Below are 24289 nucleotides of genomic sequence, written 5' to 3'. Positions count from 1 at the left end.
GAGAGTCCGCCTGTCGATGCAGGGGACACGGGTTTGTGCCCCGGTCTGGGAAGATCCCACATGCCGCGGAGCGGCTGGGCCCATGAGCCATGGCCACTGAGCCTGTGCGTCCGGAGCCTGTGCTCCGCAACGGGAGAGGCCACAGCAGTGAGAGGCCCGCATACCGAAAAAAAAAAAAAGAAAAAGAATGTTCAAACTTAAAATTAATTTTGTATTTGAATTTTTAAAATGATGCCCGGTATTAAATATTAAGTGTGGAAAATTGAGCTGAACAAAATTTTCTTGGCTCCTGAGCACTGTGAGAAAGATTCAATAATATAATTGCTAGGGTAAGGTGGGGGCAGGTATAACAAAACCTCTAAGACGGAGATGTTTAATTTTTACATTTGTCTCACATAAAATTTATGTTTAAAGCATTTGGGAATTTTGTTCCAGCCATTGGCTCTTCTCTACTTCCATTTTCGGAGGCACATGCATAGAAGTTTGCAGTTTAGGGATAGCATTGATAACTTTTGCTTCTTTTCCCCCAAATAATTAAAGAATTTCAAAGTTTAATATTTAGAGAGACAGACAGATAGGTGATAGTTAGATGATAGATAGGTGATAGACAAATAGAAAGATAGATAGATAGATGGAAGGAAGGAAGTTAGGAGTGTTTCTCAAAGTATGGTCTAAGACTGCCTGTTGTAAGTCTGACTGAGTCTAACTTTTTCCCTAATCATTCAGCCATTGCTGAAATAAGCAAGCTCCCTCACACCTGCTCCTTTTCCTCTGTTTTCTCCCAATTGCTAGAATCACCCATTCACCAGGTTGCCCAAACTGGAAAACTTGGGCTTATGCCTTTTGCTTTGTTTGCTCTCATCCCTTACATAATCAGCCAATCAGTTCTGCCATGTTTTCTCATAAATATGTCTCTGATCCACCTGCTTCTGTCTATTCCTAGTTCCCAAGACCAGTCTCTCTTTTTCTTGGGCCCAAAATACTACAGCTGTCTACTTCAAATTGATCTTTCTACAGCCACCAGAATGGTCCACTTAAAATGCAGGTAAGACCAGGATACTGCCATGTTTGACATTTCTTGTAGAATAAAATCCTAAGCTCCTTGGATTGGTATATAAGACCCTCTGTGATCTGTCCTCTGCCTGCTTCTCTGCCTTTATACTTTGTTTTTCCCTTTCTCATATCATGAAATTCCTTTTAGCTGGGCTTTTTGCACAAGCTATTTCCATTGCCTGGAAAATCTGAACCACATCTTCTCCTACGTGACTCCTGCCCATATTTTAATACTCAACTCAAGTGAGTTGGATGAGTTCAAGAAGAATTTCTTGAATCTCTAAAGCCAGATTAGGCTCTTCTTTTTTTTTTTTTTTTTGTGGTACACGGGCCTCTCACTGTTGTGGCCTCTCCTGTTGCGGAGCACAGGCTCCGGACGCGCAGGCTCAGTGGCCATGGCTCATGGGCCCAGCCACTCCGCGGCATGTGGGATCTTCCCAGACCAGGGCACGAACCCATGTCCCCTGCATCGGCAGGCGGACTCTCAACCACTGCACCACCAGGGAAGCCCTAGGCTCTTCTTTTATTCATAAAAAATTTCATAAAAATCAGTGGGTATTTCTGTCTTTGCTTTTAGCATGTTGTAGCATTATTAGCTCTTTCACCTCACTCTGAGGAGCTTCTTAAAATTAGCAACCATATCTTAGACAATTTCCCGTGTACCTCATTTAGCAGAGAGCACAGGATAATTAGGGTGCTAGATGAGTAGGTAAATGTTGGAGAGCATGGATAACTGTGCTCTTGATGCAGTGCTCTGAAGTCACTGCTTAGAAAAACCAAATGGTTTTATAGGGTCTTGGCATTTTTGTCTAATTAAAGGATACTTTGAGCTTGAGTTGATATACTTCATATGTTCCCCAAATTGGAAGATTAGTTAGGGAATTGAACTAATAATTATTACTCAGTAAAAGTGATGCAGAGTAAAATATGTACTCAAGGAAGAAACTGTAAGTAGGTAGCACCAGATGTCTGCTTTGAAAATATTTACTGAAAGTGAAAGTGAGATGTTGAAATTACTTCATCTATTGCTTATGTTGGAGAAAGGGCATTCCTTAATTTAGTGATCTAAGAGACTTTAATATGTTACTTTCAATAATGTTGGCTGGGTTACACTGTGAATTAGAGAAAGTACTATTAGAAGAAAAACTACACTGTTAAACTCAGGCTATTCTTGCTTTAATCTTTAAATATGCCATTGGCTAATGTCTAGAGATAATTACGTAGACAATTATATTGAAGTATTTTGTCATTTTCATTTAAAGGCAAATGTGGCTTACGATTTGTTTTTCTGTTAGCATTAGGTTATTTAACTGTATCAGATATTATGGATAGAAATATTTTATTATATCAGGTATCACGGATAGCTGGTATAAAATAGAAGTTTTAGTTTATCCCATGTGACACCCAAAAATGTCTACGCACATGGTCAAATCTCCTTTTGGGGGCAAAATCATCCCCAGTTGAGAAGTGCTGCTTTTAAACATTTCCTCTTGAAGATGGAGGATAGGTAATTGATTACACTGGAAACCCAACAGATACATCCTAGTGATGTAAAAGGGATGCTTTAACTTTAGACACACTTCCTTTTTCATTTTATAAAAGACTGAAATTTACATTTACATTTAAATCCCAACTTACATTTGGGAAATTAGCTGGTCAAGTTCTAGTCACTAAACACAGAAAGGCTAAGGGATTATTTTCTCATCTTATTGTCAGTCATCTCTTGTAAGAAAGTTGAATGTGGCTAGTTTGTCTGAAAGTGTTTGAATTTCCATATATTACTGCTTTATGAATTACAAGCAGAGCATGTGTCAGTTGATTGATGTGTTAAGCAAAATATTTAATTTTTACCATTATTTTATTCTACAGTACCTTCTACTTAGAACTATTTAAGAATAATACAATATAAAATTCATTTCAATGAATAAATGAAGAAAATATTTTACTTCATCAAGATGAATTTTTTGTATAATGTTAGCTTATGTGAGCAAAGATTCTGAGATAAATCTAGTCATTAGCACAAGGAGGCTACATAATTTAAAGATGAGTATAATTAAAGCTAATTTTTAATCATTAAATTGAGCATGATCACATGGACAGAAATACTGGGTTTTAGCCCTAATTCTGATTAATTAATATCCTAGCTGAGTTACCTAGAGTAAATAGATTTATCTTTAGTTTTCTCCTCTATAGAATGACAGGATTGGGTTAGATAAGGGTTGGCAAACTTTTTCTATAAAAGGCCAGATGGTAAAGTGGCTTTGTGGGTCATATAGTTACTGTGTCTGTCACAACTGTTCAGCTTTGCCATTGTAGTTTGAGAAAGCCACATAACAATACATAACAAATGAATGTAGTTGTGTTCCAGTTAGACTTACTTACGAACACTGTGCTATGGTGAGTGTTCATGTGCTGAAAGTCCATATATTGAAATCCTAACCCCAAAGGTGATGGTATAAGTAGGTGGGGCATTCGGGAGGTACTTCAGTCACGAGGGTGGAAACCTTATGAATGGTATTGGTGCCTTGTAAAAGAGGCTCCAGAGAGCTCACTATCTCCTTCCAGCAAAGAGAAGTCTGTGCCCTAGAAGAGGGCCCTACCCTGACCACGGTAGAACCCTGATCTTGAGCTTCCATCCTCCAGAATTGTGAGCAATAAATTTCTGCTGTTTATAACCTGCCCAGTCTGTGGTATTTTGTTATAATGGCCTGAACAGACTAAGATTGAAATTTGAATTTCATGTAATTGTCACATGTCATGAAATACTATTCTTATTTTCATTTTTTCAACCAGTTTTAAATGTAAAAACTATTGTTAGTTTATTGGCTATACACAAACAGAGGGCAGGTGGTAATTGGCCTGTGGAGTGCAGTTTGCCAATCATGAGGTGATTGTTAAGGTCCCTTATAGCTCTAATATTCTTAGATTAATTTATAATAATAGAAAGCCATTTCATGCTCCTATTTATTTTAAAATGAGTTTGATATTTGAAAGAGCTGAGAGTAAATCATTTATTATAATAACGTTATCTCATGCTCACTGGAGAGCGGTGTGGAGTAGACTTACTATCTCGTGATGTAGCTCACATTTAGTAAATGTTAGTAGGGAATGCTTGTTTTCTATCTCCAGCAATCTGAATGTCTCTGTCCTTCAGAAGATGTCATTATTCACAAACTATTTTGAAAGGTGCAGAGACTACAAGTGAAATGATATTAAAACTTAACATTTAAAAAGTCCTTTTCAGTTTACAGAGTTCTTTGCTTTACATCAAACAAACTGAACTTCATAGCAACCCTGTGACACAAGTATAGAAAACACGGCTATCCCTCTTTCGAGCTGAAGAATTGACCCACCTAGGTTACCCACATCATTGGACTTTGCTGTTCCCAAGCTCAGAATTCCCTCTGTTGCGCACTCCTTACGTCTGCCCCATCCCCACCACCTTCACTCTCTCTGCATCTGAAACCCAGCTAGATGATAGCGTTACTCATGCATTGATAATACACACAAGCAGAACATTTGGGTACTTGCTACCAAAATAATTAAATGGCATATTCTCAAAATGATCATTGACAAAATAGGAAAACTTCTCCAAATTTTAATTTCCTTAATTATAAATTAAATAAAAATATTGCTTTATGTTCAGAAATTAATATGTTTGGTGTCGGCATACTCTATAGCCAGTATTCAGTTAATATGAGTTCCTCCCTTCCAGCCTAATAAAACAGAAATGGTGCAGTGCAAATGAACAAAATTCAAGATGTCTTTTGTAATAATTTGGGTTTAGGTAATACATACTATTCACGTGCAGCTAAATACACGTTGTAGTTATTGTAGGTTGTATTAGTTAGGGTTCTCCAAAGAAACAGAAGCATCTGTGTGTGTGTGTGAATAAAAAGATTTATTTTAAGGAATTGGCTTACATGATTGTGGAAGCTTGGCAAATCCAAAATCTGATGATGGACACTGGCAGGCTGGAGACTCAGGAAGGGCCTGCAGTTTTAGTCCAAAGGCAGTCTTCTGTAGAACCAGGAATCACTGATGTTGCCGATGAATTTCAAAGTCAGTCTTCTGGAGAATTCCATCCTGTTTGGGGGAGGGTCAGCCTTTTGTTCTATTCAGGCCTTCAACCAACTACATGAAGCCCACTCACATTATGGGGGGCAGTCTGCTTTACTCAAATAGCGTTGATTTAAATGTAAGTCTCAGCCAAATACACCCTTACAGAAATAGCCACAATAATGTTCAGCCAAATACCAGAGCACGGTGGCCTAGACAAGTTGACACATAAAATTGGCCATTGCATAGATCATTGTTACAGTTAAAGTTATTATTTTAGATGTAACAACATGGGCTTGAACTGTGCAGGTACACTTATATGTGGATTTTTTTTTCAATAAATATATACTGTAGTACTACGTGATCTGAGGTTGATTGAATCCAAAGATGTGGAACTGTGGATATAGACGGCTGGCTTTAAAGTTACATGTGGATTTTCAACTTTGTGGAGAGTCATTGCCCCTAACTCCTGTATTATTGTTCAAGGGTCAACTGTACTTTGCTTGCAAATAACAGAAATCCACTCATGCTAACTTAAATAAAGATTTTCTTCTAAGGCTAATCTCTGGGATATCTAGCAACTGGAATGGAAATACATCCAGACAACACAGGGACCCAAGCTTCACTGTAATGGGGCCCTAGAATCTCTCATTTTGGCTTCTTTTAGCCCATCTATTCTGTATACCCATTTTTCTTTGTAGACTAGCTTCCTCTATCACTCTGTATTTCTCTCATACTTGCCACAGTGTGTAGTTCTATATGATCTTGCTGTTGCATTCCTTACATCTTACCAATTTGTCTCTCCCATTCTCCTGAGGAATCTCCCTGACTCAGGTTTGGTCAGATATCCATCCTTGCCTACATATCTTTGGTCAAGGAAATTGAATCACCTGATATAAATATGGCTACCTAGACACATTCTTCTAGTAGGTGATGTGGGCAGGGGCAGATTCTCTTAGCAAGGATAATTCACTTAGCATGAATCCCCTACACACACAATAGCTTAATGTTTCTGGAAGCCATCCAGGCCCAAAAGTTACAGCAAGCAATCCAAAACTAAAGTTTCATCCTGCAAGTGCAGATAAACAATCTGCACCTTTTCGCTAGTATGTAACAGGAGGAAATGGATTCCAATTATAGAACCTGATTTTATGTGTACTATAAAGACAGTATTTCTGAGGAAGGGGCTTAGAGAACCAGGGAAAATAGTAGGCTCTCCTCCATTAGAATCAAGAAGAAATGCTTTTTAGAGTCCACTACAAGATGGCATGATGGGCTCCAATATCCCCTTAAATGCCTCCTTGGGTTCTCCCATTTTTCAGGGTTTCACCACTGCTGAAAGGTCCTATAGAGCTTTTAATGGGGTTTGTCAGCTCTTCTGACTGAATGAAATTGCACCATCCCAAATGTATATCCCTGAGAAAAGCAAAATAGCACATTGTTTAGAAGTAGTAACATGATGGTGAACTAAATATGAGAAAAGTTTTATGTTTTAAAAAAATTAACCATGCTAAAGGAGATTCAGTCTGAGAGATTAGTGTTTTAATCAGAATATTCTTGTTTTCCTCAGTGTTCATTTGAAGGGGAAAAGTTCATAGATATTTAATGCTGTCAAAGTGAGTATTGTTTTGTTTCTAGGTGTACAGCAAGCAATTCACAAATCAAAACAGGAATATAAAATTAGCTTTTCTCCCCATTCATTTATTCATTCTTCACACTCTTATTGATTCTACAATTATCTATTACTATGTGTCAGAAACGTGCAAAGGTATTAGAAATTCAGAGAGGAAGAATACTAGGCTCCCCATCAAAAGGTGATAAAATGAAGTTAGGGAGACAGACAAGCAAATTGGAAGGGATACTGTGGTTTGATAATTGGTGAACATAGATAAGGGGCACCAAATAATAGCCTGGAAGGTACTAGAAAAGGTAACTCCTGAACTGAATATTGAAAGAGATACCTATGGGAAGTTGGGTAGAAAGAATATTCCAGATAGATAGAGTGGCATGTACAAAGGCAAGGCGATCCTGGAGAGTATAGCTCATGGAGAGCACTCCCGTGAGGGAAGCTGAAGTATCAAGTGTAAAGGGATTGTCATGGAGAGAAGTGGGCCAAAAAGAGTGCCATGTAGCTAAGGGACTACTTCTGGTGGTGGGTGTGGGGTGTATTTATATTGCTCTGGCGTGTACAGCTCATACTCATTTGACAGTCTGCCCAGTTTAGGCTGCTCACATTGAAGTGCAAGCTGCCACCTCCTCACCCTCTGCCTCAAAGAAGCTCTGTAGATAGTACCACTGCCCCCAGCTGCGCAAGTGCAGAGGCGAACTCAGATTCATTAATCATTAAATGTAGGAATTGTTCAGCAGCTGCAGGATGCTCTATTAAGAGTGTTACACTGTAGGAGAGCTCTTCATTTTTCTTTTCCTTCTTCCTTTTTTTTGTGCCCCGGCAAACTCACTTTGCCTCATCATGGAGAAATGTTTTGTCCTGTTTTATACATTTTAAAATGTCTTCATCCAGAGTGATAATGGCCTTATGAAAATTATAGTAAACAAAAGCTATGACACAGAACATCTTTCTTTTGCTCTGGACAGCTGTAAAATGTTAGGCACAGGGGATAATGAGCTTACTGTGTAGTTGTCAATAATGGCATATCACTGAGTAGAGAGAGTAGGTGTGCCTTCAGATGTGTCCCCATTTAGCAAACAAGTGAACTCTGGACATCAAGATTGTTTAAATCTAAACTGACTACTCTGGGATTTCAGTCATCCTCCATCATCCTGTAAAAGCCTCTACCAGGTGAACTACTCAAGTGAACAGTTAAACATCATCAGAAGACTTTCTAAAGTTGAGGTAAACTTACATACAGTAAAATTCATGAGTTTTCATTCTAAGCTCAATAATTTTTTGGAAATGTAATCACCTGTGTGAGCACTACCCTTATCAAGGCATGTTAGTTTACATCACTCTGAAGAATTCTTGGTGCTCTTTCCCAGTTAATACCATTACAACCAGCACTACCCAAGGTAACCACTGTAAAGCTTTTATCACTCTATTATTAGTTTTGCCTGACTTAGAATTTTGAATAAGTGGAATCATACAGTGTGTACTCTTGTGTCTGGTTTCTTCCACTCAACATAGAGATTCATCCATTTTGTTTTGTCTATCATTCTGTGTAATATCACATTGTATGAATACTATAACTGGTTTATCCTTTTTCTTGTTAATGGACATTTGGGTTCTTTCCCACTTTGAGTTCCTATGGATAAAGGTGCTGTAAACATTCTTGTGAACCTATGCACTCATTTGTGTTGGCTATATACTAAGATTGGAGTTGCTGTGTTATAGTGTAGGCATATATTTGACCTTAGTAGAAACTGCCAAAGAGTTTTTCAGAATGGCCATACCATTTTGTACTCCCTTTTACACAATATACGAGAGTTTCAGTTGCTGCATGTTCTCACCAAAATTGGAATTGTCTTTCTTTTAAAGTTTAGCCATTCTGTTGGGTGTATAGTTGTATCTTACTGTATCATAGTTTTCATCTCCCTGCTGAGTAATGTGATGTTAAATTTCACATGTAAACATATTAAAAAAATAATAACAATAGCAAAAAATGTATGGATAAACCTAGGGAAAGGGGAGGAAAAATAATTTTTATTGAATTATTATTGTGGCTAGAAACCATGATGCATGATTTATATCTTGTCATTTAATCTTTAATGAGGTATTATTATCTCCAGTTTTCAGGCAAGGAATTTATGATTAAGAGACATTAGATAAAGCAGGGATAGTTATAATATTAATTACTTTGCAATGTAGTTGGAAGAAATAAATGAATCATACACATTTATACACATTGTGTTGTATACTGTCAAGTACTGAGAATAGTGCTTGGCATATGAGAAGCACTCAGTATGTTTTTGTTGTTTTGAAACATAGTGCTACAAATTGTAAATAACAACCAATTAGTTTGTGGTTTTTAAGGAAAGTCAGGATGTGGTAGGCTATAGATCTACACATCTGAAGTCAACATGAGGAAGTTTCATACAGTGTTGGCTGTTCTATTAGGGATGTCTCAATATTAGTAGTGATGGTCACCCCTGAAGAGTTGCTGAATGGGTCTGATTATTCTGAGCTATAGTTATTCCACGCAGCTTGGTTTGGATGGAGAGTGTCCACGTTTCAGAAAGAGGGCATAGGATGTCATTCGTTGAGTGATGTGTTCACTGCTTCCACCAAACTTGTCAGGTGCCTCCTACACATGGGTTGTCATACTGAGTGCTGGAAATACAAACTTGTATAGTGATTATAGTTACATTTCATGGAGCTGAAGAGAAGAAAATACTATCTTTCCATACTCTATTTTCCCAGCCCATCACATCTAGTTCCTTAATCAGTTACGTTTAGACCATGTCAGGTGCTTTTGAAGACTTAACAGCTTCCAAGACTCTGCAGTTAGAAAGATCTTTGTGTTTGGGGCAGGCTTTTGCTTTTGTTTTTGTTTCTGGTTTTGTTTTGAGGTCCCTGTAAATAAATATCAAAGATTGCAGTGACACAAATGACTATACCAGTATTTCATAATTTTTTATTCAACTTTGACTTCTGAAATCTCACCTTATTTGGAAGGCTTCTCAAATAACCATATTTTGACCTCGGTAGCTTGAAAGACTAGTTTTCATAGGATACTCAGGTGATAAGAGAGAAGATACTCATCAGTTTGTTCTAAGGTTCCTATTTCACTTCTTCTTTTTAGTAATTCTCATTTTGTAATAAAATTTAATAGGGGTATTTACATCGGTTACAATCAAGATTCAATGGAAAAAATAATACAAGTGTTTGAGAAAACTTCAAACAGTGCAATTCAGCATGTGATTTATTAGGGATAGCTACTTTTAAATGACCAAAGCTGTTATCCTCTTTACTTACTTACATTCCTCTTACGTCAGAGAGGATTTGAGGTAATAATATCTTTACTTAAAACTAAAATCTTCTTTGGCTAGTTTTTAAAATTTTTTAGTTATACGTCAGAATTCTGTTAAAACACAAATATTGGGAGGGGGAGAAATGTCCTAGTTTGTCAGAAGGGGCAAAGCATATGTGCTGTTCTCATAATTTCAAGTCAATTCAGTAAATATTGTTGAGCATTTCCTATGTTCCACGCTCCATGCTAAGTGTAAGCAATATGAAGATGAAAATGACATACTCTATACATTCTAGGCTCTGAACAACTTATGGGAGAAATCCACATGAACAATTAACCACAATGCTTTCTAATAAAAAATATAATAGAAAAATGTTCCATGTATTAAAAGAGAACACTGTGCAAAATAACTAATTTTTCCTGAAGAAAAAGGCATCAAAAATGGGTTATATTGGGCTCATATGAATCTTAAAAGTTGATTTCAACATCTTTTAAGGAGGGCAAGGACATTGCGGGTGGAGAAAAGAATATGTGGAAAAGCATCGTGGTGTGAGTGAGCATGGCATGTGTGGTGACTTGAAGTTGATCAGTGATTTGAAGTTGATCAGTGTATCTGAGCAAAGTGGGCTGGAGGGAAAAGGAGGCATTGCAGAAGGAACTAGGGCAGGAAATGAGAAGGTTTTCATGTGCAGTGTTCAGTAGCTTAGATTTTACATCTGAACTTGTTTCTAAAATGTTCTTAGGGGAAAATGTATTCAACAAACATTTACAGAAATCAGCTGTGTGGCAGAATCTGAACTAGGCACTAGGAATACAGTAATGAATAAAAATTCATTCCCAGTGCTGAGAAATCCCAAGTAGAGCTAGACCGACATAGAAGTAATGTGGTTGACTCAAGGATAGGTGGTTCTCTTACCTCATGGGAAGAGAGTTGGGAGCAGAAGGGAAGGTGCTTGTTTTGCTTTACCTTTGAAAGGACACATACCACTCACTACCAAGACAAAAATGTTCAGGTTATGAACCAAAAGCTTAATAAATCAGTAATGTCATTTCTGATTTTGCTTTGGCATGGAGGGGATGCTTGAAATACATTTGAAAAGAAAAATTTATACTAGAACTCCACTTTCACAGATTTTGGCTCAAAACACACACATATCCCCCTAAAAGGAAAGCTGGAGTCTTGATTTAATTGCTGCTTCTGAAAGGCCCGGAGAGAGAGCTGTTGGGCTTCGCAGGCTTTTAACCAGTTTTGTTATCAATAATACAAGAGATGGGTGCTTAAATGTACCTTTCTCACAGGGGAAATGCTGCCACAGAAGCCAGTGACCTAAATTGTCTTTGAACATCAAACTTCCTAAAGTGAAGAGGACACATCTACCCTTTGAATATTAAACTAGTCACTAAACTGGGTCAGAATGCCTGCAGAGAGTGCATTTACAGTCTTCTCTCTCTCATAGAAAGTAATGTCTTGGACCTTCATTACCGTGAAGAAAATAATTGTATTTCCTATACAAATTGCTTTTGATGGAACAAGTGTTTTACAATATTCATCTTTGACAGTATAGCCCTGCACCAATTTTTAGATTTTCTTAACTGAGTTTGAACTGATTCCTTGGGAATTACTTATCCCTTGCTACCTGTGTTCTCCACTTTTCTCCTCTATATCACATACACACACAATTCAGCCCTCCCTTCAGACATTAGAAACAGTCTTAACAATTGTTTGAGACTGCTTCAGCAGTTTTCTTACGTCAGCATCCTTGGAAGGAGGGTGTCAGTGAGGACTAAGAAAAGACGCTTGGATTGAGCGATTTGGAGGGTTCAGGGTGACTCAGTCAGAATCTATGGCAGGGTGTTCAAGGGGCAAAATACCCACAACCATCTCAAGAGCAGAGACCATACCTGGTTCATGTTTCATTGCACAACACCTACACTGAAGTCACAGATGCTTGTATGTTTCCTGAATGGATCAGTAAATGAACAAGTGGGAAGTAGAGGCAGTGGGTATACTATTTCAAGAAGATAAGCAGTGGAGGAGAGGAAACATATTGAGTTGGCTTCAGGTGGTTACATGGTCCCAAAAGAAAGGTATATTTAGCTTTTAGATACATGACAGAAAGCAAGAAAAGAAAAGATTTAGAATTCAAGCATGATTTAAGAAGAAAAATGAGTCAATATCAGGCCAGGAGTTTTCCTTGGGGCTGAGAGGTCTAACAGTGGACACACAATAAATATTTGTTGAATGAATCAATGGGTGAGTAAAGACACTTCATCTTCTAAGACATAAAAAAGATTGGCTCAAGGTACAAAAATTTTGATGGAGAATAAAAGGAAGTTGGAAACTCTTAAAAGATCTAATCATCTAAGATAATTGTAGTAAAGATTTAGGAAATGATCGCTCTATGCCAGGTGTCATGTACTTTCATATATTATTTCATTTAATCCTTACTCATAAGCCTACACTGTGAGTGGGGGGTAGTATTTTGGTCATTTGTAGTTAAGGAAACTAAACTTAACCTTATAGTCTAGATGTAGGGAACAGTTGTAGCTGAGCTAGGACTTGAACTTTGGGACTCTGCCTCCAGAGGTCACTGCTTCCTGATGGCCAGGGAATGAGGCTGGAGGCTTGAGTATCCTTTGCTTTTAATTTTCCAGTGGTTTCTTATTTTCTTATGCTTATGTGGATCTTGCTATATGGATTATATATTCATTAAGCATGAAGACTTGAATTTGAATTTCCTTCAAATTCAAGATTTGAATTTCCTTCAGTGGCTAGCAAAATGCTTGGATTATCGTAGTCAGTTGGCTGCTTGTTAACTGATGTGTTAATCAAAGAAGTTAAATCAAAGAAGTTAAAATTTAGGATATGAAACTTAGGAATTGAAAGTCAGAAAGGAATTAATTTTTTTTTTTTTTTTTTTGCGGTACGCGGGCCTCTCACTGTTGTGGCTTCTCCCGTTGCAGAGCACAGGCTCCGGACGCACAGGCTCAGCGGCCATGGCTCACGGGCCCAGCCGCTCCGCGGCATGTGGGATCTTCCCAGACCAGGGCGCGAACCCGTGTCCCCTGCATCGGCAGGCGGACTCTCAACCACTGCGCCACCAAGGAAGCCCAGGAATTAATTTTTATAAAACATGATAAAACATAGAAATATACCAGTCCCTTGAAGTGTGGCCAATAAGATCTGAGGCTCTGCTATGTCAGGTAAAATTTCTAAAATAAAGGCACATAAAACTTCTTCCAGTGTTAAAAATAATGGACGAGGCTACAGTGCACTGTCCAGCACATAATAGGCTCAGTATACATCAACAGGGATGCAGGGTATCATAGGCATTGCTTGGGTCCAAATCTCATCTCAGTCACTGGAAACTTTGGGTAAATTACTTAATCTCTTTAAACCTCAGTTTCCTCATCTGTAAAGGAAATAGATGATACCTCCTTCCTAGGGTTGTTATTAATATTAAATAAAGTAATGCACATAAAGCACTTACTTAAGGCTTTACACATAGTAAATGTTCAATAAATATTAACAATTACTATTTGATGTTGAATGAGGGAAAGGGAGCTTAGAGTCATAAGACAAATATAGCATGGATCTCCTGGAGTCCAAGTTGCATTTTCTATCCTGGCATGTATGTAATGGATACAGTGGGCTTGCCCCAGGCTTTTTTGGAAAGAACTCATCTAGAGGTACAGTCATACATATGCTTGGATCATTGAAAAGGTCCCACACCAGAGAGGAGGGTTGGTTGTGGTATACAGCATTGTACCTACCCTGTGCATTTCAGGAGACAGGGATTATGAATTAAATATAGTGGAGAGATGGGAGAGTTCTTTTCTATAAAGTGCCTGAGATATTGGAAGCACCAGCTAACATTGCTTTGGCTTCAGTGTTATGGCATGAGGCCTAAGGAGTAGGGAACAGCACTTTCCCCCCTCAGCTGAGCAGCCCAGCCTGGTGCCTGCAGCAGCACCACTCTGACAGCTCTGGGAGAGAAGGAAGTAGGGATGCCCAGGGAGGCATGGGTATCACTTCCTGAATGGTAGGTCTGGAGGTGGTGACACTTGTGAGATGCCATCATCGGTTTCACCTGGCCACTGAAATCTCCAGGGGAGTCCAAGACATCTTTGGATAAGACTTGAGGAGGATTAGAAATCCTTTGGTTGATGTTAGAGACAGAGAACTGAGCTAAATTATATCCATACATTTACAACTTCCAGGCCATTGTGGTCAGGGGAATAGGAATTATGTAGAATTCTAGAGCTGAGAAGAATGTAACTGGTCATCTGGTTCAATTTTATCCTTTAATCTGTGGTCCAGAGAGCCTAAGTAATGTTCCCACGATCACCTGCCATAAGAATCTGTGTAACAAAGTTTGAGTGACAGGGGAGTATTCACCACTGCATATGTCCATTACTTACTAATGTTATGAAAAGTGTGAGTGAGCTAAATATATATGAGAGTGATGGCATTAAACCAGAAAACACCAGTATGAACAGCCAGGCAGCCTGCTTGGTTTGTTTCCCCACATATATCTGCTCCTTTATCTCTCTTTAACGGTTGCTAGCTAACTGATGATGTGAAAACAGACTTCCTTAACTCCTACACACTAAATCAATTAGTGTTGAGGTGCCACTCTGTTCACTGAGAACTGTTGATTTCTACCCTGTTGTTTTAGTTGTTGCTTTTATTCTTTTTCATTACTTTTTGGTTTGGGATTGTGTTGGTAGAGTGAGGACATCTGCATGATCCATGGCCCTATTAAAGGGGCTAATAGGAGATAAGTAAACATATTACAGATATTCTAGTGTTGACTACAGAGCGATCGTTACACAATGAAACGCTCATGGCCTGAGCACAAATCAAAGAGGCCGTGCTGGTATTGGGTGAATTTTTGCATTTTCTTTTCTTCCTCTTTATAGAAGAATGCTCATGAGAGTCCTGGATGGTTTGAGGAGCTATCTTCTCTGCATCTTTCCCTTCCTGGACTGCTTTAATCATATGCCCCTTCCTTTCCCTTCATCTCTGTCTTCATGCCATCTGTGATACTTGGCAGCTGCTGGTATATCCAGAATACTCCTTGGCCCCAGCATCTGTTGGTTTGAATGAAGCTGGAAGTATTTTATCTATCGGTAATGTCTTTCAAAACCATAAATGGTTATTTTGTCACCTGTTATGTTGGAATAATCATTTCCTTTATATATGGCACCTTTGGGCACTTTGACCTCTGTTTCTTTTCAGGCCCTAAAATGCAGAGGCACACAAGCTTGAATAATGGGAAATTTGATTTTCCTATGGGGTGTATATTTGGTTCTAGGATATTCAGTGGTGGCATTGAGAATAAAGAGAATACAGCGTTAGAAGAGTCAGAAAGTTCTCCGTGGTGTTTTTTAAGCTCAGAAAAGTTTGGAACCAAGAAACTAAAATTTATATATATATATATATATATATATATATATATATATATATAAATTTATTTTGTGTCCATAATACTAAGTATAAACAAATACTATACAGACATACAAATTAAACATACCCTCATTTACACCACGTATACATTTGTATATATATGTGGCTGTGTGTACAAAAAGTGTTGGCCAGTTGTATATGTATGTATATCTGAAAGTGTTCATAATATTACTATATGACAGAATTACAGAAAATATATATTTTCTGGGCTTTTCAAAGTTTTAACTGAGCTTGGAGGCCTTTTATAAAAAGGAACAACCAAACATTGTAAAGCAAATCCATGCTTGGAGTCTTTTTGACAGCACACCATAAAAGCTGCCAGAGTCAGGAAGGACATAGAAATTGCAAATGTTCCCTGGGCTCTGGCCAAATAGGTCACAGGAGTTGGTCCCTACCCCCCATCCCCACTCCCATCTCCTTCTTTGAGGTCCCAGCTGTTTTGAGACAAAACGATGTATGTGATCAGTGAGGTGACTGAGATGGTATAACCAAACAGATTACTCCAGCCTCTCTTCTAGAGACAAAGTCTGATTATGTTTGAATTCTAAATTTGTGTTTCCTCTCAAATAGTTCCAGAGAGTTCACTCACAGAAACTCCAGAAACAAATTAAGTTGACCACCAGCTGTTTTGAAATTTAGCATTTAGTTATGAAGGACTGTTTTTTTTACAGATAATGATTGCAGCACTCCAGGTAAATAAAATCTGCCACTGCCATTGTGGGTTCCTGTACTCCTTCTCCATTTTCTTTAATCGGGTGTGTGTGCACACAGGGGATGGGGGTTCCAACAATCAGTGGGAGATCCTGCAAGCTTCTCATCTGCTGGGTCCTGTTTTCACTCTTAACCTCTGGAAGAGTTCCATAGAGCCCAGAGGTAATGTAGTATGTAGTCTTTGCTTTTTCACAGGTTTCCTGACTGAGATTACGCTAATGATTTTCAGTTAGAAATTTGACCATGGATATGACTGTTGTCTTCCTTTAGATCCTAGCAGGGTAGTTACATCAATTTTTAGTAAAGAAAGAGAAAAGCAACTGTATCTAAAAAATTGCAATAAGAGTTTACCACACTCTGATGTTTTGATTCTGATAGAAGCATAGCATTTATAACATTATTTGGAATTTACATTTTTTTCAAACCACCGATCTATTTTTAGATTGGAGCAAATGAACTTATTTTTGAAACATTAACTTGACTTAAAATCAGATTTGGTTCTCCAGAATCAAGAAAGCTAATCTTGGAAAGTTATCCTGCTTGGATAAATACCTTTTTTAAAACTCTTAACTGGATAAAGCCATGGTGGTCTCCAGAAAAGAAAAACATAGGCCCACTTTAATTTTTATGACTGATCTATCTGAAAATGGAAGAGGAGAATTGTAATTCCTTGAGAAGTTAAATGCTAATGAAAATCTCAGGTGTCCATTCCATATCTCTGGCAGCTATCTAAGTGAGCAGTGGAAATATCCTCTGCTAGAAGTTATATCTTCTAATATAACTATTAGAAGAGAATAAACGTAAATGGAAAATTCTCATTCTCCTGCATTGGGAGAGTTACTTTTGTCTTCTGCTTGTTTTAATTTGTGGTTAAGAACTTAAAAGAAACAGTCCAAGAGCATAAGTAAAGTGTTCTCCCTTCATGCCCCACATCATACCTCCCTCCAATTCCATGTTCTTTTATGAGAGAAGAAAAAGAAGGGAATCTGGAAAATGTTTCTATCTCTTATACACCATGATGGAGAAAGTTTGACCCCTTCTGTACTCATTTAATAAGCAAATCTTTTGTAAGTGAAAATAGGAGAGTTTTTGTTCACATGAATTTTAACAGCCAAATGTAATCAGAAACTCAGTCCAAGAAGCAAAAAAGGAAAAAGTAATATGTCCTTTGAGCCCTACTCCAGATAAAAGCCAAGGCATTTCCCAGGGCTTGGATTACAGTCCATTTTGTAGATACTCATCTGTAGGGATGATATAGTTCCTCTTTTGAATACGAAGTAGTTGTTTTGGATGGAGTATGCTAAGAGGACTTAGGACCTTACTGGCTGGAGCTGTGTGTACTTCCGAAACTTGAGAGTTTTATGGCTGTCCTTTTCCTGGTCCTCCCTGTAAACCCTGACTATATCCATTGAGATCAGTGTTACATTTCTGAGTTGCAAGTATATGTTCTGTTCTGAGGATGGATTTTTCTCTCTTTTTTTTGAAGTATAGTTGATTTACCGTGTTGTGTTAATTTCTGGTGTACACCAAAGTGATTCAGTTATACACACACACACACACACACACACACACACACACACACACACACACACATTCTTTTTTATATTCTTTTCCATTATGGTTTATCACCAGATACCGAATGTAGTTCCCTGTGCTATACAGAAAGACCTTGTTGTTTATCCATTCTACATATAATAGTTTGCATCTACTAACCCCAACCTCCCACTCCATCCCTTCCCCACCTCCCTTCCCCCTTGGAAACAACATGTCTCTTCTCTTTGCCTGTGAGTGTGTTTCTGTTTCATAGATAAGTTCATTTGTGTCATATTTTAGTTTCCACATATAAGTGATATATGGTGTTTGTCTTTCTCTTTCTACCTTCCTTCACTTAGTGTGATAATCTCTAGGTTCATCCATGTTGCTGCAAATGGCATTATTTCATTCCTTTTTATGGCTGAGTAGTATTCCATTGTATATATATATATCACATCTTCTTTATGAGGATGGATTTTTTTTCTTTAACAATATATATAATTAAACCAGAGGCAAAGTTTGATTTTTAGAATGTGCCTTGATGGCAACATCTAATGTATCACAGAACAATTACTGTATGACAGGCATGGTGCTTACTACCTTTCATACATTTATCTCTCTCATTTTCCCAACACACCTGTGACAAAAGATCATTCTTTCTACATACAGCTTAGAGCATTAGATATCATGCTGCTAGGAAATGGTAGGAAATGGTAGCTGAGGTTTGAACCTGGTCTGTGCTGTTAACTACTAACTGATTTCCTCCTATTATATTCCTCTTGCTGTGCTCTTCTGTCTCTTCCATGAAATACTATGGATTCTCTAAAAAGAGTAAAGCATAATACTTAGAAATGGAAGAGAAATAGAGAAGCAGTCAAGCTAATAAAATGAGAGTACACAGGCCTGGAAGAAAATGCAATTTTCCAGTCTTAAATGTTTGTCAGAGATGGTTTATACAACAATAAGAACCTTGTCTTTTTTTTTTTTTTTCATTCTTGCATCCCTAGCACCTAATACAATGCTTGGCAAATGGAGGCAACCAAATATTTTAAAATAAATTAATGTTTATATTAAATTTATCACAATGTTTAATGTAAAAGATACATTATAATAACGTTCAAGGAGCCGAGGACATTGATTTTATCAATTCAAATAAATGCTTCTGTATTGGTCTTAAAGATTCCGAAATTTAGAATCAGGACAGAAAGAAGTAGAAAACTTATTTTGCCCTTGTTATTCTTTTTTTTTGTTTGTTTTTTTGTTTTTGTTTCTTGCGGTACGCGGGCCTCTCACTGTTGTGGCCTACTCCCGTTGCGGAGCACAGGCTCCGGACGCGCAGGCTCAGCGGCCATGGCTCACGGGCCCAGCCGCTCCGCGGCATGTGGGATCTTCCCGGACTGGGGCACAAACCCGTGTCCCCTGCATCGGCAGGCAGACTCTCAACCACTGCGCCACCAGGGAAGCCCCCTTGTTATTCTTAAGTCAGTATTACAGTCTTAAGAAATATACTGACATTATTTGTGGATAACTTCCTAATCAGATCCTGAAATTTCAAATTGAGTCTATTTTATAATTTATAAAATGTTAAAGGAAAGCAGCAAAGTCTATACTTGGTAAGTGAAGAAGTTGGTCTTATTTCTATTAGGGGAACAAATTTGTGACAAATCACATTGAAATTTAAATAAATCCATTATCTCCTCATGTTTATGGTGAAGATAGATAATCAGTGTTATTTTATTTTCTATAATTTAAAAAGCTTGCTCAAGTTGCTTCACTGCACAACTCCAGAGGGCATCATTCCCAGTGCAGTGAATCTATGTGAATGGTGCTCTGGGCTAAAGGGGTGCTGTAGTTTCACAGCCATTGGCAGCCCTGCCATTCCTTCTGTCCATATAGATGATTTAGGCCTAACCTAAATAGATTCCTATTTGCAAAAACGATCAATTTATCCAGGGATTTTTTTCATATTTGTGTGATGTGATAGTTTATTTTAGCATTTATTGAATACCTATGTCAAATTTTAGACTAGAACCTTGCAGATAAGTAGGACATGATCTCTAAAAGAGATTTACCATCTGTCAGAATGAAAAATACTAAACTGATGTGATAGTATCTTTATCTACAGATAGACGTGATTGATGGTTAAGTGGTACAGATACAGAGGTATAGATGTATAGAGATATATATAATACATGCTTATGCTTGGATAGCTACAAATCAAGGTTATTATGATATTTTAAAATTGGGTCATCCATACAAAATTCTTCATCCCTCAGATACATCCTTGCTGTTCGCAATAGCCAAAACTCCCTGTTCCTAGGGGCTTTCTAGTACTAGAAAATGCTTGGAAACTGGCCTTTTTCTAGGGTTTATATCCTTGATTTTCTTTAGCAGTACATGTAACGAGTGATTTCATTTGTATCAACTGTGGCTCTTTGTGAGCTGAAAATCACAGAAAATGCAATGCCAACCAGTTTAAAGCACAAAGTAAATTTTTTGGGTCTTGTAACTGAAAATCCAAGGAGCTATTTGGCTTCAAGTAGACAATGTCGCTAGTATTTGGTTTCCGTTGTTCCATCTTTTATTACACTTACTCTGGGTTGTTTCCATTCTCTTGTGGCCCAAGATGGCGGCAACAGTTCTGGACTTAATGTGATCATGTTTCAAAGGCTGTGATCAGATCCTATGGCAAATCCAAACCAACCATTGTTGCAAGGGGAGTGTGATGCTCTGACCAGCTTACACCTACATTACACGCTCCAGCCCTGAACTGGGGTGGATTCTCCAGCTGAAGACTAGTGACTGAGACTCAGAGAGAGGGGTGGTTCCTCAGAAGTTTGAGTTTCAATTACCAGAAGTGGGGTGAAAGGAATTCTGGAACAATAGATGTCAATCACACAGGCACAAAGAGAAAATCGACCTTCTTTATCTATCCTTTACCACAATCAACACAAGTTTTGTAATAAAAGCTGCCAGTATGCTAAAGAATGAGATGTCCTGTCTACGAGGGAATGGCAAGCATAGCATTTTTAAGTTTTGATATTTCAAGGTGTTTCTTATCAAGCCAGAGTCAAAAGGTAGGGTCAAGAGCCATGAAGCAAAAATTAATTTAGAAAGTAAAAAGTGACAGTAAATTTTTGTGACTTGTTAAAAGAACGGGGTGAGGGGGTGTTAAAAAATTCCTACTATAGATATAAATCAAGAATTTGAAAGTTTTACTGGAGCTTTTAAAATCATTGCACAGTCAGGTACTGTAATACTAATAGTACCTAACGTGTATTTGGTACTTACTACATGCCTGACATTATGCTAAATACTTTTAATCCTCACTTAATCTTCTCAGGAATCCCATGAAGTAGGTAGGTATCCTCATTTTACAAATGAAGATGCTCAGTCTTGGAGAAGTGCGTATTTTAGAGGAGACCTTCCAAAACATGAAGGCATGGTATAGAAGATGGCCAAGATGGTGATGATTCTGGAAATTGGCAGATGAGAAGGTTCATATCGAGGAAAAGGGACATGATGACTTTGCCTCTGTCTTAGTTGAGGCTGTTATAACCTCAACCTTACCATAGACTAGGAGGCCTAAATAACAAATGTTTATTTCTCACAATTCTAAAGGCTAGAGGTTTGAGGTCAGGGTGCCAGCAGAGTTCTGGTGAGGATACTCTTCCTGGTTCCCAGATGGCTGTCCTTTCTCTGTGTCCTCACATGGTAGAGAGCAGAGAGAGAGGAAGCAAGCTCTCTCATGTCTCTTCATATAAGGGCACTGATCCCATCGTGACGGCTTCACTCTCATGACCTGATAACCTCCCAAACATGCCATCATCTCCAAATACTCTCACGCTGGGTTTAGTGTTTTAACATATGAATTTTGGGGATACACATTCAGTTTGTACCGTTCTACTTGTGAGAACTGGCTCGCAGATATGGAATTATACTTACCCTGCATAGAATGGTTGTTGGATGTTTCAGAAAGACAGTTTGCAGATAAGGTAAGACTTCTTAGCAGTTACCCATTGGCATATTCTGTTACTTCTGTCTACAGTGCTTCTCCATTCTCTTTACATGCCTAAATACAACCCATCCTTGAAAGCTTAAAATGCCATTTATTCCACAAGACCTTGCTTGATTGCCTTTACCACTGCCATCAAACTGAGGTATCTCCTTCCAGTAACTCCCAGAGCACTAAGACACTTGCCTTAGGACCTTGTGCTGTGCTTTATTAATGTAGAGCTCTTATCTCTGACTTGAGCCTTAAGCTCTTTGAGGACGAGTGCTTTGCCAGCCTCATCCATGAACCTTTCTAGAGTGCCCCATCTGGCCTTGCACGCAGAAGATGCTCAGGACACCTCCTGAGATGGCCTGGCTGGTGAGACGGGAGCTCCCGTTCCTAACCATCTTCAACGAGTGCTGAAGACAGTGATTACGGGGATAAATTCCTGCATTCAGTGGGAGGCACATAAAACCGCTTCCAAGACCTCATTTATTCTAATATTCTGTGATATTTATGGCATAATTTTACACTTATTTTTTATTTTTTTTCACATCATTGTTGAAACATGACTTTATGCATCTGACAACAAAAAAAAATCCTAAATGAATTTCTGGCTCTTAAGTATCTAGATGTCTCTAGCTAGACAGAAATATTTTCAGGTCATATCAATATAAAGGAAGATACAGATAACATAGCCATAGTCTGTTACTTTTATCTATCCCTAAGTAGATCTATACAAGTTATATGGAGCTATAAATGCTATATTAAGAAAAGTATGTATTGTATTTATGTATTCTTTTTAAAGATTTATTTATTTTTGCTGTGTTGGGTCTTCATTTCTGTGCGAGGGCTTTCTCTGGTTGTGGCAAGTGGGCGCCACTCTTCATCGCTGTGCGCGGGCCTCTCACTATCACGGCCTCTCTTGTTGCGGAGCACACGCTCCAGACGCGCAGGCTCAGTAGTTGTGGCTCACGGGCCTAGTTGCTCCACAGCATGTGGGATCCTCCCAGACCAGGGCTCGAACCCATGTCCCCTGCATTAGCAGGCAGATTCTCAACCACTGCGCCACCTGGGAAGCCCTGTATTTATGTATTCTTGCATGTATGCTGTATCTGTGTATAGCATGTTTAGAATTATAAAACCCTTCTGCAAAAATCATTTCATTTTATAGTTATATAGAAACTATATATACCTATGAGCAAATGTTTGTATATATAACATATATATATAACCATACATATATACATTATATATGTATACATGTATATATACAATGCATATGTATATTATCCACACACATACACACACTTACAGTGATGTATAAACTTGCCTTGATATTTGAGGTTGCCTTTTACCCTGGAAGGCAGCTGAAATAGTGCCGGGATTATTTTTCAGAAAGGATGAACTAGAGAAAGAAGGGAACAGTGTATCAGCAGCTGTCTCCTTCCCCCTCAAGGTTCCATTACACCTTCTTCCCACTTTCTTTCCACCTCTCTACTTACAAATCTTATCATCTGGTCTCAGTGTACTAGTGCAAATAACAAGTTTGAATGGAGTGAGTTCCAAAATCAAGAGAGCATAAAGAATCTTTCAAAGAGAGGAAAATTGTGTGAAGTGGTGTTGTGGATATTTAGTGCCTTGCCAACAACCACATACCAATTATGTTACCTTGGGCTAGGTGAAAATGAGGAAACCTCATTATGCCTTGGAAATTCTGCTGCTTATACCTAGAAGTGTCACTTGGCTTTCTGGTTAGCACAGAAAATTTTGGACTTTCTGAAATTATGTAATGGTAGTTAGCTTGAGTCTAGAACAAGAGGAAAACATTGTTGATATATTTGGAAACATTTCGATAACCATATATATACAGTTTAGTTTGTATAATAAGCTGAATTAGATTATATCTGTATATTATGTTGCCTTCCAAAGATATTTTATATCAGTCTTTAAATTATGATATAATAGATTTTGTGGTATATCAAACCCATTCAGAACTCCATATATTTCTGTTCTTATTTCGTAGAGTGAAGTTCCTCCCCTGTTTGAACAGCTTCAATCCTGAAATCCATTTTCTCTTTTCAGCTATAACCAAATATTCTATCTTCTGTATAACATGGGTTCATAAATGCTTCTCTCTACCAACACTTGTCTCAAGCTACTTTTCTTCCACAATTGACTGTGGAGTCACTGTAACCTGATAGGTATAACTGTATCTCATTGTTGACAGGAGCTTACTGAAGAACATGTTTTGGTCTTATTTTATTTCTATCAACTAGTCCAATCTCAAGCATAAAGGAGCCACATAGTAACCTCTTGATTAAAGAATGAATAACAGTATAAGGGTTAAGGCAGATCTACAGCCATAGATGCAATTGCTTTCTGGCAACATTTAAATCCAAAGAACATCATGTCCTAAAGAAAATGGGATATACATGCATATATATACATAATGGAAAAAAAAAGATGAAATCTTGCCATTTGTGGCAACTTGGATAGACCTTGAGGGTATTAAGCTAAGTGAAGTAAGTGGAGAAAGACAAA

General features: G+C 38.1%; 1 long non-coding RNA gene across 1 annotated transcript in view; it reads left to right on the top strand.

The window, feature by feature from the left end:
- Positions 1–1045, top strand: part of LOC141278979 (uncharacterized) — a 28761-nt gene extending 27716 nt beyond the window's left edge. The window contains exon 3 of the long non-coding RNA XR_012332544.1: positions 944–1045. This is a non-coding gene — a long non-coding RNA (uncharacterized lncRNA). The remainder of the gene's footprint in view (positions 1–943) is intronic.
- Positions 1046–24289: the final 23244 nt, after the last annotated feature.

Source organism: Tursiops truncatus, chromosome 6, assembly GCF_011762595.2.
Source record: "Tursiops truncatus isolate mTurTru1 chromosome 6, mTurTru1.mat.Y, whole genome shotgun sequence".
NCBI lineage: Eukaryota > Metazoa > Chordata > Mammalia > Artiodactyla > Delphinidae > Tursiops > Tursiops truncatus.
The sequence above is the reverse complement of the archived record's forward strand: the minus strand, read 5'-3'. Positions and strand labels throughout refer to the sequence as shown.